A 15532-nucleotide genomic window follows, 5' to 3' on the forward strand; every position below is an offset into this window, starting at 1 on the left:
TGCACCAACCATGCCTGGCTAACTTTTGTATTTTTAGAAGAGAGAGGGATTCACCATGTTGGTCAGTTCGAGACCATGTCTTGAACTCCTGGCCTCATGTGATCTGCCCTCCTCAGCCTCCCAAAGTGCTGGGATTACAGATATGAACTGCCACACCCGGCCAGGATTTTTTTTTTTTTTTAAATAGCAATCTTTGGGTATAGCTTAAGACATAATGTTGAAGAAGAGCTTTGTAAAAGCAATTAATTGAGAGAGAGAATTATTATGGTTCAATTATATAGGCTTCTTAGAAAGTGTTGAAAAATATACAGTTAATATATTTTTAGAACAGGATAGTAATTTTTGTGATTTTGTTGAGGATCTTTATTTGAGATACAGACTAAATCCTTCAGAAGCTGTCTGGGCAGGGCATCTCTGAAAGAAAGGCAATACCTCCAGTCAGGAGCTTGTAGATAAAACTCCCATCTCCCTGGGACAGAGCACCTGGGGGAAGGGGCGGCTGTGAATGCAACATCAGCCAACTTAAAGGTTCCTGCCTGCTGGCTCTGAAGAGAGCAGCGGATCTCCTAACACCACGCTTGAGCTCTGCTAAGGGACAGACTATCTTCTCAAGTGGGTCCCTGACCCCCGTGCCTCCTGACTAGAAGACGCCTCCCAGCAGGGGTCGACAGACATCTCATACAGGAGCACTCCAGCTGGTATCTGGCAGGGGCCCCTCTAGGACGAAGCTTCCAGAGGAAAGGAGAGGCAGCAATCTTTGCTGTTCTGCCGCCTCTGCTGGTGATACCCAGGCAAACAGGGTCAGGAGTGGACCTCCTGCAAAGTCCAGGAGACCTGCAGCAGAGGGACTTGACTGTTAGAAGGAAAACTAACAAACAGAAAGGAATAGCATCAACATCAACAAAAAGGACATCTACACAAAAACCCATCCAAAGGTCACCAAGATCAAACACTAAAGGTAGATAAATCCACGAAGATGAGGAAAAACTAGCGCAAAAAGGCTGAAAATTGCAAAAACCAGAATGCCTCTTTTTCTCCAAAGGATCACAACTACTTGCCAGCAAGGGAACAAAACTGGACAGGGAATGAGTCTGACGAATTGACAGAAGTAGGCTTCAGAAGGTGGATAATAACAGACTCCTCCGAGCTAAAGGAGCATGTTCTAACCCAATGCAAGGAAGCCGAGAACCTTGAAAAAAGTTTAGAGGAATGGCTAACTAAAATAACCAGTTTAGAGAAGAACATAAATGACCTGATGGAGCTGAAAAACATAGCACAAGAACTTCATGAAGCATACACAAGTATCAATAGCTAAATTGATTAAGCGGAAGAAAGGATATCAGAGATTGAAGATCAACTTAATGAAATAAAGCACGAAGACAAGATTAGAGAAAAAAGAATGAAAAGGAATAAATAAAGCCTCCAAAAATTATGGGACTATTTGGAAAGACTAAATCTGCGTTTGATTGGTGTACCTGAAAGTGACAGGGAGAATGGAACCAAGTTAGAAAAAATACTTCTCGGGATATTATCCAGGAGAACTTCCCCAGCCTAGCAAAACAGGCTAACATTCAAATTCAGGAAGTAGAGAGAGCATCACAAAGATATTCCTCAAGAAGAGCAACCCCAAGACACATAATCATCAGATTCACCAAGGTTGAAATGAAGGAAAAAATGTTAAGAGCAGCCAGAGAGAAAGGTTAGGTTACCCACGAAGGGAAGCCCATCAGACTAACAGTGGATCTCTCTTCAGAAACCCTACAAGCCAGAAGAGAGTGGGGGCCAATATTCAACATTCTTAAAGAAAAGAATTTTCAAACCAGAATTTCATAGCTAGCCAAATTAAGCTTCATAAGTGAAGGAGAAATAAGATATTTTACAGACAAGCAAATGCTGAGAAATTTTGTCACCACCAGGCTTGCCTTACAAGAGCTCCTGAAGGAAGCACTAAATATGGAAAGGAAAAATCAGGTCCAGCTACTGCAAAAACATACCAAATTGTAAAGACCATCAACACTATGAAGAAACTGCATCAACTAATGGGCAAAATAACCAGTTAGCATCATAGTGACAGGATCAAATTCACACATAACAATATTAACCTTAAATGTAAATGAGCTAAATGCCCCAATTAAAAGACACAGACTGGCAAATAGGATAGAGGCAACACCCATCGGAGTGCTGTATTCAGGAGATCCATCTCACGTGCAAAGATACACATAGGCCCAAAATAAAGGGATGGAGGAATATTTACCAAGCAAATGGAAAGCAAAAAAAAAAAAAAAAAAAAAAAAGCAGGGATTGCAATCCTAGTCTCTGATAAAATAGACTTTAAATTAACAAAGATCAAAAAAGACAAGAGGATTGCGTATGGTAAAGGGATCAATGCAACAAGAAGAGCTAACTATGCTAAATATATATGCACCCAGTACAGAAGCACCCAGATTCATAAAGCAAGATCTTAGAGACTTACAAAGAGAATTAGACTCCCACACAATAATAGTGGGATAGTTTAACACCCCACTGTCGATATTAGAAAGATCAATGAGACAGAAAATTAACAAGGATATTCAGGAGTTGAACTCAGCTCTGGACCAAGCAGACCTAACTCCACGCCATCTACAGAACTCTCCACTCCAAATCAACAGAATATACATTTTTCTCAGTACCACATCACACTTATTCTAAAATTGACCACATAATTGGAAGTAAAACACTCCTCAGTAAATGGAAAATAACAGAAATCATAACAAATAGTGTGTCACAACACAGTGCACTCAAATTAGAACTAAGGATTGAGAAACTCACTCAAAACTGCACAACTACATGGAAACTGAACAACCTGCTCCAGAATGCCTAGTGGGTAAATAGCAAAATTAAGGCAGAAATAAATAAGTTCTTTGAAACCAATAAGAACAAGACACAACGTACCAGAATCTCTGGTACACAGCTAAAGTAGTGTTTAGAGGGAAAGTTATAGCACTAAATGCCCACAGGAGAAAGTGGGAAAGATCTAAAATCGACCCGCTAACGTCACAATTAAAAGAACTAGAGAAGCAAGAGCAAACACATTCAAAAGCTAGTAGAAGACAAGAAACAGCTATCAGAGCAGAACTGAAGGAGATAGAGACACGAAAAACTCTTCAAAAAAATCAATGAATCCAGGAACTTGTTTTATGAAAAGATCAACAAAATAGACCACTAGTAAGACTAATAAAAAAGAAAAGAGAGAAGAATCAAATAGGTGCAATAAAAAATGATAAAGGAAATATCACCACTGATCCACAGAAATACAACCTACCATCAGAGAATACTGTAAACACCTCTACACAAATAAACTAAAAAATCTGGAAGAAATGGATAAATTCCTGGACACATACACCCTCCCAAGCCTAAACCAGGCAGAGATCGAATCCCTGAATAGACCGATAACAGGTTCTGAAATTAGGCAGGCAGTAATTAATAGCCTACCAACCAAAAAAAGCCCAGGGTCAGGTGGATTCACAGCCAAATTCTTCCAGAGGTACAAAGAGGAGTTGGTACCACTCCTTCTGAAACTATTCCATGCAATAGAAAAAGAGGGACCCCTACCTAACTCATTTTATGAGACCAGGATCATCATGATACCAAAACCTGGCAGAGACACAACCAAAAAAGAAAATTTCAGGCCAATATTGCTGATGAACATTGATTCAAAAATCCTTAATAAAATATTGGCAAACCGAATCCAGCAGCACATCAAAAAGCTTATCCACCACAGTCAAGTTGGCTTCATCCCTGGGATGCAAGGCTGGTTCAATATATGCAAATCAATAAACGTAATCCATGACATAAACAGGATCAATGACAAAAACCACATGATTATCTCAATAGATGCAGAAAAGGCCTCCCATAAAATTCAACACACCTTCATGCTGAAAACTCCATAAACTATGTATTGATGGAATGTATCTCAAAATAATAAGAACTATTTATGACAAACCCACAGCCAATATCATACTGAATGTAAATCAATATCAGTATCATACTGAATGGGCAAAAGCTGGAAGCATTCCCTTTGAAAACTGGCACAAGACAAGGATGCCCTCTCTCACAACTCCTATTCAACATAGTACTGGAAGTTCTGGCTAGGGCAAAGAGGCAAGAGAAAGAAATAAAGCGTATTCAAATAGGAAGAGAGAAAGTCAAATTGTCTCTGTTTGGAGATGACATGATTGTATATTTAGAAAACCCCATCGTCTCAGCCCAAAAGCTCCTTAAGCTAATAAGCTACTTCAGCAAAGTCTCAGGATACAAAAAAAAAAAGGATGAATTCATGTCCTTTGCAGGGACATGGATGAAGCTGGAAACCCTCATTCTCAGCAAACTAACACAGGAACAGAAAACCAAACACCACATATTCTCATATGTAGGTAGGAGTTGAACAATGAGAACACATGGACACAGGGAGGGGAACATCACACACTGGAGCCTGTTGGGGCGTGGGGTAAAAAGTGAGTGAAACATTAGGACAAATACCTAATGCAGATAGGGCTTAAAACCTAGATGATGGGTCGATCGGTGTAGCAAACCACCATGGCACATGTATACCTATATAATACACCTGCACGTTCAGCACAAGTATCCCAGAACTTAAAATAAAATTTTTAAAAACAGAAAAAAAAGTCTTCAAGCTCTGAGATTCTTTCCTCCACTTTGTCTATTCTGCCATTAATACGTGAGATTGCATTATAAAATTCTTGTAGTAAGTTTTTCAGCTGTATCAGATCAGTTACATTCTTCTCTATACTGACTAGGTTGTCTGTCAGTCCCTGCATTGTTTTATCATGATTTTTAGCTTCCTTGGATTGCCTTTTAATGTATTCCTGTAGCTCAGTGATCTTTATTTTGAATTCTATTACCTTCTTTATCCATATTATGAATTCTATTTCTGTCGTTTCACTCATGTCAATGTGGTTGCTTGCTGGAAAGGTTATGCGGTTGTTTGGAGGAAAGAAGGCACTCTGGCGTTTTGAGCTTTCAGGTTTCTTGGGCTGGTTCTTTCTCATCTTTTTGGGCCTATCTATCTTCAGTTTCTGAGGTTGCTCACCTTTCGATGTTTCTTTTGTTTTTCCTTTTATTCTATTTAATGACATTGAATGTTTGAGGTTTAAGGTGGATTTAGTTAACTGCTTTTGTTTCTGGAAGATTTTAGTGGGCCAGCGCTCATCTCCCATATCCTGGACTGTGTGGCCTAACTCTTGGGGACTCGTATTGGGCCCCAACTTTGATCTCTGGCTCCTTGGGGTTAGGAATCCACTGTGGTTAGGAATCCACACATAGGGCATTCGGGGTGGGTGGGGTGGGAGGGGCAAGGTGCTCTGTGACCGCTGGTCGCTACCCTTGGATAGGCGGTGTTAGCCAAAGGGTTTCATAGTGCCGTTACAGTGGGATTCATCCCTGTTTGCATGTCCCAGCAGCAGTGGTAGCAGCGGCTGTGTCAGGGTACTAAATGGTACCAGAGTGCCTACCTTTCTGCTTGCATTAACCAAGGTGAGGGAGGCAGTGCAGCTGTGGAGAGGGCGTGGGAAGCCCCTGCTGGTGACTGTGCATGATCACACTGCAGGTGGTGTTGGCTCCAGGGCAGGGCCCCTGTGGGTGAAGGTGGGTGCCTTCTCTGTGCCCCTGTAAGCAGGAGTGGTCACTCAGGTCTGGGGAGAATCCTCTCTTATCTGCACTTAGTTCCACTCCAGTGGCAATCTTAGTGCAAAAGTCAGCCACTGACGGGGGTGGGGCCAGCTGGTTCTCTGTCTGCCAGGGCTCTTTTTGCAATGGCGGTGGGTGGTGGGAGGTTGGGCAGACTGCACTTTCACATGCTGGTAGGGCAAGGAAAGCAAAAGCTGGCCATGCATACATGCACCGCAAAGATGTGTGGAGTTGCTGTGGATCGTGGGGAAGCTGGAGTGTGGGGAGGGAGCGCTTGGGCTGGTGCATGGCTGTGGAGACAGCTCTGCTGGAGCTCTCTGCCAGTCAGGCACAGTCTGCCAATGCAGGTCCCCTGGGCACCTGCGGCTGCCCTGCAAGCAGGCGTGGCCAGATTGGGGCTTCCAGAGATACCAGCAGATCAAGGGGTGCTCAGGTTAAAACAGCTAGTCTAATGGGCAAGACTGCCCTGCAGAGTTCAGGACAAACAGTTCACTTAGAGCTAAAGTCTCCAGTGGGAGCACGTTGAGCCTAGGGGAATAGCCATCCCTGGCCAGCTCTGCTGCACATACTCTGGTACCAAACCCCCTGGGCTCCACATCAGCTGGCTTGCTGCCCCTACCACTTCTCTAAGCCCCTCTGCCTGCCAACTTAAGTGTCTGTGGTGGTTGAGGGGTCTTTTCCTGCCTGGGTTCCAGAGGCCTGTGGCAAGAAAAGGTTGCATCTTGCCAGTTCAATTCACCTAGTCCCTGAAGCCATTGAGGCCCAGGAACAAGTCCAAGCGTGCAATAGCTCTGGATAGGGTTCCCAGCTTTCTCCTCCTTCAACCCAGCCTCTGTGTCTTCCCTGTGTCACTCTTGGTGCTTTCCCTCTGAAGATGTTAGGGCTCGCCAGTCTTCTTGGCCCCTCAGTGGGAGTTGTTCCACCTGGTTGCATCTAGTAGGTCATCTTGCCTTCCACCCTGTATATTTTCCTTTTAAATATTTTGCACTTGACTATAATCCAAACCTTACTTTTTGGGCCTCAATTTTACCTTGTGTAAAATGGGAAATTATAAGCAAATTATCTCAAAGCCATTTTGTCACTAAAATGTTATGATCCTAATTATGAAGATAACCTTCATAGTGATAGAGTTTCATTAGTTATAGATGTCCTGTTTTGTCTAACATTGTATAATGTATTATCTCATGCAATACTTAAAACTTTTTCATTACACAAACAAAACTTTAAATTATTTTAGAGTTTCAAGCTTAATGGAACTGTATAGAAAGAAAATCTTAAAGATCCATTTAACTATTTCCATCCATTATTCCTTCATTAGAGTAAACCAGCTCAAGGTTAGATTTGTTCCTTATCATCTATTTCCTATCTCTTTATAAGTACAAATATATAGATATAATTTAAAAATTTTTCTTGCTATATATTTTGTTCCATAGTTTCTCTCTTTTTTTTTTTTTGTAGTAAGTCTTGAAGATCTTTCCATGAGTATAAGCATGTTAACTTCATTATTTTTAGTGATTGTGTGATATTTTATAATACGATCATATACTACTTTATCTACTACTCTCAGTGAATATTAGATGATTTATACATTTTTTTGTTCTTATACATGACTATAGTGAATATCCCATATGGTACACTTATTTTTATATATAGTATAAGTATTTCTATTCAGTAAATTTCTGTAAGTAAAATTGCTGGTCCAAGGATTACTTTTTAAATCTTATTGAATATTAGCAGATTGCTTTCTGGAAAGCTTTTTGCCAGTTAGTATTTCTACCCACATGATAATAAAGGTATATCTTTATCTCCTTTGTTGCACTTTATCAACCCAGGATGTTATCAGTCCTTTAAATTTTCACCAGATTATGGTTTATAAATGTTATCTTATTGTTTTGTATCTTCTTTATTGTTTTTAAAGTTGTTTAAAAACAACTTCCTCCCTTACCTTGCCATCATCTGTTTTCTTGATATTTTAAATAAGCTTTTGCTTTATATAGAACAAGTCTATTTTATTGTAATTATTGTTCTTCTAATTTTTAATCATTGGATTTACTTGATTTATATTTCTGGGTTGTTCGATTTGTATGAGTAGTTTTTTTAATGTAGTTGTAATCTGTTTTATTTTCTAGGCAATATATTAAGCCTACCAAGTTTTATTATTGGTCAGTCTTATAATAATGTGCTTAATGGTTTTTACATTTTTATTTCTAAGACCTTTACACTGAAATGGGCTGTGATTTATGAAAATGTTATGGAGCTACAGTTATTTTAAGCTGCCCCAAATCTTTTTTGAAAGTGGATGTGTTATAAATAAATATTATTCTTAAAAATTGTTTATGGCAAAAGAGAATATAAACTTCCTTCTTGTTCATTTCAAATATTAGTAGCTTTTCTTATTAGGAGTTAGTTGCTTGTTTCTAAACTATGTATCTTACCTCAGTGTATATATTCTCATTTTATCGTTAGTAATACAGTATATTCACTGATGAAATTTGAACACCTGTGTCATGAATTTTATAATGTAATTTGGGAAGGATAAAATGATTTAATATATTAGTGAACTGTAGTGACTGGAGTGAGGTTATTTCTTTTAAGTTACTTTATCTTCTAAAAATGCACATATTAGGCAAAAGGCAGCATTTTTGTTCACTAGGAGAGACGTTGAGAGGCTTAAGCTTATTAATATTTCAGTTAGTATTCAGTTGGGATTTTTCATTACCTACTTTGAATAATACTTTTCTATTGCGAACATGTGAAACTCATTTTTAAAAAGCTATTGTTTACAATTTTTAAGACATGTTTTAATTGATAGAATATCTGTTTTGGAAAATTCATATTTCTGTTTGAGTAATATTAAACTCAGCATTCCACAGGGTTTCAGTGATTAATAAAAATTCAGAAAGCACATTAATCATAAAGCAATGAGATACATTTCTCAAGATTTATCACTATAACCTTACTAAGGATGGAACCAATTTTATATTTAATGAAAGCTTTTAGGGTTTTTAACAGTCAGCATAACATTGAACTATCTGCTAGGTTTCTCTCATGCTGAATTTGCTGTCATGTTGGTGAAAGCAGTATGGCAACAGTAGACTCTTGAAATAGAGAGAGATTAGGATTATTAATGTTCACATCACATTAAACTGAAAGCAAGTTGACCTGAAACAGAAACGTGATTGACTTATTTTGTAGCAGGAAATTTAGACTGTTAATAAACTAAAACAGATAAAGAAAGCTGTCTAGCTCTTTCAGGTTATATTATTAGCTATATCATTGTTTTTTCTTCAAGAGAGCAAAAGTTTTTATTTCAGTTACCTATTTCAGACAATTATAGGATAAATTGTATATTTTGTTCCCTAAAACTTTTGATTATAATAAAACAATTTTTTTTATCTAAGTGCCTTTACATATTGTTTCTTCATTTCACTTTATAATTTAGAATAGGTACAAAATAATGGAAGTAGTTGGAGTATTCATTTCCAACTATATTGGGTGAGTATACAGAAAATGGTTGGGGCTAGGCGCAGTGGCTCACACCCGTAATCCCAGCACTTTGGGAGTCAAGGCAGGCGAATCACCTGAGGTCAGAAGTTCGAGATCAGTCTGACCAACATGGTGAAACCCCATCTCTACTAAAAATACAAAAATTAGCTGCGCATGGTGCGGTGTGCCTGTAATCCCACCTATTCTGGAGACTGAGGCACGATAATTGCTTGAACTTAGGAGGCGAAGGTTGCAGTGAGCTGAGATTGCGCCACTGCACTCCAGCCTGGGTGACAGAGCAAGATTCCATCTCAAAATAAATAAATAAATAAATAAATAAAAATACATGAAAGAAAATGGAAGGAAGGATTGGGAGTGTGTGCAGTAGTCATCTCTTATCTATGGGGGATACATTCCAAGACACCCCGCATGGGTGCCTAAGACTGTAGATATACCAAACCCTATAGAAAAAAACATAATATATGTAGGGTTTGGTATTATCCTATACATATCTATCTATACAGATATATATCTGTGATAAAGTGTAATTTATAAATTAGGCACAGTAAGAGATTAACAACAATAATAGTAAAATAGAACAGTTGTAACAATATGTAGTAATGAAAATTGTATGATGTGGTACCTCTCTCTCTCAAAATATCTTATTGTACTGTACTCACCGATCTTGTGATGGTTGATCTGATAACTGAGATGGCTACTAAGTGATTAATGGACAGGTAGCATATATGGCATGGATCTACTGGACAAAGGGACAATTGATGAACCAGACAGGATGGAGCCAGACAGCACGTGATCTCATCATGTTACTCAAAATGGCTTGCAATTTAATATTTATGAATTCTTTGTTTTTGGGGTTTTCCATTTAATATTTTCAGACCACTATTGACTGTAGGTAACTGAATCCACAGGAAGTAGAATACTATATTCTTACTGTTTCCCTTACCTCTTGGAATTATTATCTCAGATTTGAAATGGCATAGAAAAATGGTGGGATATGAAGAGAAATTGTTTTCATGAAACTTCTTGAAAGTTAATGTCTATGCCACTCGCCTTGCCTCCATTTCCATATGAATTTGTTTGTTGATTGAGCAAAATTCAGATATATATTATGTTTTAAATTATAATATTACTAACCTCACATGATTTTATTTAGTGTGTAAATAATTTAATTTGGATTCTGCTATTTTTTCTATTAAGATTAGTTTTTCTTATATGAAAAAGTGGAAGTTCTCTGGTTGGATATTTAGAAATTTTATAACTTGTGGCTACTAAAGTGAGTCTTAGTAAGTGATACAGTTTTCTTCTGCTTAAATAACTTTGAAACTTCTAGAATTGTATCTAATCCTTTGAGTTTTCTGAAAATACAGTTGAATGTGCATAAAATTATTCATTAAAATGGGTGATTTAGTCTCAAGCAATATGTGAGTGCCCAAGTTCAATGTTATGTAAACTGCTTTGAGCTTAAAGCATGACTTCTCTTCACAAGGTAACATTTCTTTTATACTTTTCATTGAACATATTTGAAAGCAATAAATATAATAGAGGAGAAGTAAAAGGAATGAATTACTTAGATTTTTTTACTGCTTTTTAGTCTCTTTGAGGATCATGGGTTTATGGAATGTTTTGGAAGTAAATTTGATATGACTATTATATAGTATATCAGTTTACTGTATATCAGATAGTTATTTTACTGATCACCTTTTATACATATACTGCCATTTAATGCTTACAACAATTCTGTTATACAGAAGAAGAAACTAAGATTTACAGCTAATAATCTTTAGCTTAGATCTAGAGGATACTGGGGTTGAAATTCTAGTGCATACTGCTTGATGCTGAAGATTTCTTGCTGATATGATACAGTTGAAACAAACCACTATCCCTGGAAATGTGAACTTGATCTCAACTAAGGTTCACTTTAAGATGTCCTAATGTCATATTAATTCTGATCTAGTAGTTTCACTCTGATTATTTACTAGAGTGTATGGGATTTAATGGTATGGGAGGTATGGTTGACTTATACCATGTAGTGGCCTACTCTCACTTACTAATTTTTCTTCATTAGCTAGTTATTCATTTAGAGAGTTATTCACTTGAGATTTTGCTTGTTATATATCCCCTTGATATTAAAATATTTTTTAACAAAACTCAAGTATATTGAAATAAATTGTCATTGAATTAAAGTGACCAGATTTCTTGATCTGATAAAGCAAAAATAGATGAAGGATTTTAAAGATACCAAAATATTTGCTCAATTTTTGATTTTGACAGTTTTTCTTAAAAAAAATAAGTATTCAGAAAGCCTTAAACTTAATTTATTCATTTTCCTTCCCTCCCCTCCCCTCCCCTCACCTCCCCTTCCCTGCCCTGCCCTGCCCTGCCTTTCCCTGCCCTTCCCTTCCCTTCCCTTCCCTTCCCACCTTCAGAGTCTTGCTCTATTGCCCAGGCTGGAGTGCAGTAGTACAAGCTCAGCTCACTGCAACCTCTGCCTCCTGAGCTCAAGCCATCCTCCCACCTCAGCCTCCCAAATACTGGGACAACAGGTGCACACCACCATGCACAGCTAATTTTTGTACTTTTTGTAGAGATGGGATTTCACCATTTTTCCCAGGCTGGTCTCGAACCCGTGAGCTCAAGTCATCTGCCCGCCTCTGCCTCCCAGGATGCTGGGATGACAGGCATAAGCCATGGCACCCAGTCCCTTAATTTATTCATTCTTAATTTTAATTCTGTTTAACTGGAAATAATGCAGCCATGCACTTGTGCTCATGTTCTTTTTCTCTTTTTCTGTAAATTGTGTTTTTAGTTTTATTCTTGAATCATTATTGTTCTCCTTTATGATGTTATTGTTAAATACTTATGGCTGAAGGAATTTATTGGTACAGGTAGGCAACCTGATAGAGGGCAAAAAGAGCTTTCTTTGCCATTTCCAGCTTAGAAAATTAAGGAAGAAGATCCTCGTTGACCTGTTTTAGGTCAAGTGGCAACCCTTGTATCAATGTCTATGGAGTAATACAATGTGATTGACTGACACCGTAATTACATGCTCATCCTTAAGGTCAGGATATCTTCTGTAACCAGATAACGGGAGAAAGGTAACCACCATTACCCACTTATTGTCCACATATTATGTGCCTATTTTTTGACAACATTTTGGAGTGTTGGGCTCAGTAATAATTAGCAATTAGTTTACTGACTCCAGTGGGTAATCTGAGGATCATAGAATGACAGGGGCTTTACTTCTGTTCCTGAAACCTAGAGACTACGTTGTTCTTCCTCAGTACAAGTGAAGAAATGGCTAAAATAAATGTGGTAGTACCGTGTGTACATTTGTATATATATGTGTGTGTATATATATGACATATATATAAAAACACACACATATATATATGTCATAAAGAATTAACTAGGCCAGGCATGGTGACTCATACATGTAATCCCAGCACTTTGCATTGTCAAGGTGGATCAAGGTGGAAGGATCACTGGAGTCCAGGAGTTTGAGGCTGTAGTGAGCTATGATCACACTACTGCACTCCAGCCTGGGCAACAGAATGAGACCATGTCTGTAAAAACAAACATCAAAACAAATGAAAAGAATTTGCTATATCATTAAATTATAAGTATTGAACTACATCATTAACTGATAAAGGTTTTGAATTAATACAATTTATTGTCTTATTTGTCTTTATCATTATGTATTTCTTTACCTTAAACTATATATGTTGTTATAATCATTTTAAAGATCCACTAATTTATAAAATGTTCATCTTAGTAGCTTCTCCACCTCATCATTATTTAACTATAAATCTGAATTTTAACCTAATACCTAAGAATACTACACTACACATCTCCCCAAAAGACATGCCTTGCTTTTTCTAGTGTTTTAATTCTCATGGTAGTTGTTTCATATACGTATTAGTTGGTTGTAACTGTTTTGGGGGGTTTTTCAGCCACACTTGAACAATGGCCAATTGCTTAGATCTGTTATGTTTCGAGGGTTTTAAAATTCATTTATGTAGGCTGGGCGTGGTGGCTCATGCCTGTAATCCCAGCGCTTTGGGAGGCTGAAGTGGGCAGATGACCTGAGGTCAGGAGTTGGAGACCAACCTGGTCAACATGACAAAACCCCGTCTCTACTAAAAATACAAAAATTAGCCAGGTGTGGTGGTGGGCACCTATAAACCCAACTACTCAGGAGGCTGAGGTAGGAGAATCACTTGAACCTGGGAGGTGGAGGTTGCAGTGAGCTGAGATCACGCCACTGCACTCCAGCGTGGGCGACAGTGAGAGACTCCATCTCAAAAATAAATAAATAAAATAAAATTTATCTATGTAATGTTCATTTGTTATGTTATAGTTGTGAATGCATTTTTTTTTAAAGTAGGCTTTATGTTTTAGAGCAGTTTTGGGTTCATGGCAAAATTAAGCAGAAAGTATAGAGATTTCCCATATATTTCATGCCCCCACATACTATACAGCCTCCTTCACTATCAAAATCCTGCACCAGAGTGGTACACTTGTTAAAACTGTTGAACCTACATTGACACATCCTAATCACCTGAAGTTCATCATTTACCTTAAGGTCCACTCTTGGTATTGTACTTTACATGGATTTTGAGAAATGTAAATGACATGTGTTCACCATTCTAGTATCTTACAGAGTAGTTTCACTGCTCTTAAAATATTCTCTGCCTTTTCATTCCTGCTCACTTAACCCCTGGCAAACACTGATGCTTTTACTGTCCATAGTTTTGCCTGTTCCAAATTATATTCTAATTATGTTTGTCATATAATTGGAATCATACAGTACGTCAGTATGTAGCCTTTGTAGATTGTGTTCTTTCAGTTACTATTGTGCATTTAAGGTTCTTTCATGTTTTTTTCATGGCATAGTATCTCATTTCTTTTTAATGTTGAATACAATACAATTCCATTATCTGGAGGACCACAGTTTATCCATTCGGCACCTACTGAAGGAAATCTTGGTTGCTTCCAAGTTTTGACAATTACGATTAAAGCAGCTGTAAACATTCATATGCAGGTTTTTGTGTAGACATAACATTTCAACACATTTAGGTAAATACCGAGGAAGGCAATTGCTGGATCATATGATAAGAATATATTTTGTTTTGTAAGAAACTGCTAACCTACCTTCCAAAGTGGCTGTACCCTTTTGCATTCCTGCCAGCAGTTAATGAGGGTTTCTGTTGCTCAACAGCCTTACCATTATCTGGTGCTGTCAGTGTTTTGGATTTTGGCCTTTCTCATAGGTGTATAGTAGTGACTTATTTTAATTTGCCTTTTTCTGATGACATATGATGTGGAACATTTTTTTACATGCTCACATGTTTGTTTTTTGTTAATTCACTTAATCAAGAAATAGTTATTGAGTACTACACACACACACACACACACACGCACACGCAAGTGCACATCCCCAATATATACTTTTATAAAATAAATTTTACTTATGTAGGTGTGATTTTCTTGTAGGCAAGGAAATCACTTGCTAGTAGTATTTACAGGAAGGTCTTTTCGTTGTATGTATGTTTTGTATAAATGGTGACTTAATCTCATATTTATCCTAATCTGTCGGTTTATAATTACACATACATATACTAGATGTAAAGTATTATTTACAGTATGGGAAAAGCTATACAAATTATCTGTTAAAACTTGGTAGGAAGATTTGTGCTTAATAGATGTCTTCTTTTTGTTAATAAACATTTACTGTTTTTTTTAAAAAATGCAAATGATACAAGCTTATTTTAGGAAATTTGCAAAATACACATAAGAATAAAGAAAACAAAAAGGAACTACAATCTCAAAATTAAATCACTGATTAAATTTTGGTATCTGTTTTAATGTGTTTTTGCAGATATTTATCCATATATGTATGTTTTTATAAACATATTCCTCCTTCTACAAAATGGACTATGCTATATATATTTTATTTTGATTATTATTTATGATAGACTTTTGGACATTGTTATTTAAGTTTTCCCTCTGTTATAAACAATCTTTCAAAGCCTATCCTTATTTCTTATTAGAAGCACATATGTGATCCCTTTGCTTAAATTTCTAGAAGTGAAATTTCTTAATTTAAGGACATGTAGAATGTTAAGGAACACATAAAATGCCCTCCAAAAAAGACAGCATCAATTTCATTCTCAACAGCAATCTGTTCGAGTTTTAAATCTCTGAACCTTATTTATACCAGGTATTTTATAAAGTACTTAGCCTTAAGATTCTTATTTTAACGTATGCCACTTAATTTTTTTAATTACAAGTTATTCGTGCTCTTTGTAATAGCCAAATGATGTATACGTATAAATAAAGA

General features: G+C 37.2%; 1 protein-coding gene across 3 annotated transcripts in view; it reads left to right on the plus strand.

Annotated features, from left to right (window-relative positions):
* DYNC2H1 (dynein cytoplasmic 2 heavy chain 1) overlaps positions 1 to 15532 on the plus strand; it is a 353142-nt gene that overhangs the window by 146207 nt on the left and 191403 nt on the right. The gene's annotated exons all lie outside the window — the stretch shown is intronic.

This window comes from Macaca mulatta, chromosome 14 (genome assembly GCF_049350105.2).
Source record: "Macaca mulatta isolate MMU2019108-1 chromosome 14, T2T-MMU8v2.0, whole genome shotgun sequence".
In the NCBI taxonomy this organism is placed as follows: domain Eukaryota; kingdom Metazoa; phylum Chordata; class Mammalia; order Primates; family Cercopithecidae; genus Macaca; species Macaca mulatta.